A 2,122-nucleotide genomic window follows, 5' to 3' on the forward strand; every position below is an offset into this window, starting at 1 on the left:
ATATGTATATGACTCATATTGTTGAAATCTCGCCTCTAAATCGAGTTTAGTGCTCTTTTTTTTGGAAATACAGGTACTTCTGAATTCCTGCAATTTCTGTACTAATTTTGTATTTTGTGAGGAGCCACAGATGTTTCCAAATACTAGAATGATGCATGATGGGTCGCACACAAACTCTTGGCCAGGTGCCTCTCACATCTTCTCTTGTTTGTACTATATTCTTCTTAAACTGTTAACACAATGAGCATGTACTTGGTTCATCCAAGAACGTAAACATGAAAAGTATTCCTCTTGTGCACTCTCCTTCCCTGACATACAGGGCACACTACGGTGGTTGGATGATACCAACAGCCATAAATAGATAGCTAAGCAATCAGATGCGACGACTATGCGAGTGTGTCAGGTACGTCAAATTCACTGATCTGAAACTATTGGATCTTACTAGGATCCCCTCTTCTCTGTAATACTCAGGGCCATCTCCTCTACCTATTCGGCCAACAGTTTCAGCATCCAGCAACCATGGTGACAAAGCTGAGCATACTGGAACTGCTCTAAGTTTCCACGTTCTCGGTAAACAAGTGAACTAAGAAAGCCAATCCTATTTAATAAATGTTGGCATAGATTAATACACTGGCACTACTTAGTCTGCATGAATGTTGTGGTCTTCTAAATTGTTAGAATAATGTCAAGTAGTTTAGTAGGAGTCCGTGCTAGTTTAACTAGCCAAGTTTGAGTCTAATTTGGTTAGATTGATTAGTTAGTTTTCCAGCAAGTCTGGTTTGCATGTCATAAGCATTTGTGTACTTGGGTGGTCGTACTAGTCCATATATGATTCAATGAGTTTGCATAGCTAGCTGCCTACATGTTATACTACTATGTCTTGGAGTTGGCATGCCTTACTAGTGTAGGAAAGGGCGCTGGAGTCTGCGTCGTTTTAGATGCTATAAGTAGGGAGTAGGTTTAGATTGTTTCGGCCATGTAGCATGTCATATCGTGGAACCAGGTCGTGCAAGAGTTTTTCCATACAAGAACAAGGTCATGTAAGAGTTTTGGTATAAAATAAGATAAGAAAGAGTACGGTAAAGGACTTCGTGCACATGTATTCAGCTATTTTGATGTTCGATTCTGTGGGCAAAAGCGAACATAGATTACTAATGCATATGCCAAATTAGCAGGCTACAGAGACTCGATTGTTCCAAGTCGATGTTGTTGGCGCTAAAACATAGAAGACTACTGTGCCAAGCTGGATTTACTAGGAGGTATTTTCTGATCGTAGTTCCATATTGCGCGAATGATTCTTCACCAGTTTTAATGGAAATTTTGGAGTATTAATAGCATTACTATATTTTATTATTTTGGACATGTTTCTCTCTTTTTCACATAATTAGTACAAGAGAACACTTTTCTTGCATGTAAAAATGGCCGTACTACTTCTGTGAGATAAGAATCTTTGCGGCTAGATTAAGTAAAACAATTCATCAACTACTGTATGCCTGCCTTACATTCCCCCACCCCTATAAAGCACTCTGTTTCTATTAACATGGGGAAACTTAAAAATTAAATTAACTGAGTTAGTTTACCGTGAGCTAAAATGACTATTGTTAGCTACAAATGTGATACTGGAAAAATCCGAACAAGAACACTGCTTTTACTTCAATCTAAAGGATTAACCCCAAATATAAAGCTAAATTTGATGTTGTTAAACTTGGTAATGAATTCTTGGTATTGCAAGCTGATACTACATTAGCGAAATCTTATAAGGTTTTACAACTACAAAAAAGGTCAAATTTATTAGTCATGCAGCAAGATTAATTATCACATTGCCTTCAACCTTTCTATGTTGCTGCTCCTTTCAATTTTTCTGCCCTATTAACCTATTTCATTTCTTTGTTTTGTAGATAGATTCAAATATTCGATGGTGCATATCTCAGATGTTGGTTGCAAGGTCAAGAATAGGGGTGCTACTAGATAGTTTCACATTGTGTCTTAGAATGCCATTTCCAGTTCCAATGTTTCAATCATTATGTATCTGATATTTTTGGTATCAATGTTAGATCATTATGTTTCAGAATGGCTGACACGAAGGTTGCAAGGTCAAGAATGGGATTACTACTAGTTTCAC

General features: G+C 37.4%; 1 long non-coding RNA gene across 1 annotated transcript; it reads left to right on the forward strand.

The window, feature by feature from the left end:
- The first annotated feature begins 410 nt into the window (after positions 1-410).
- LOC125555788 lies at positions 411-2,116 on the forward strand. The gene is made up of 3 exons (XR_007304863.1): positions 411-570; positions 1,176-1,259; positions 1,899-2,116. It is a non-coding gene; the product is annotated as an uncharacterized LOC125555788 (long non-coding RNA).
- The last annotated feature ends 6 nt before the right edge of the window (positions 2,117-2,122 follow it).

The sequence above is a fragment of the Triticum urartu genome, chromosome 5 (genome assembly GCF_003073215.2).
Source record: "Triticum urartu cultivar G1812 chromosome 5, Tu2.1, whole genome shotgun sequence".
NCBI classification, from domain to species: domain Eukaryota; kingdom Viridiplantae; phylum Streptophyta; class Magnoliopsida; order Poales; family Poaceae; genus Triticum; species Triticum urartu.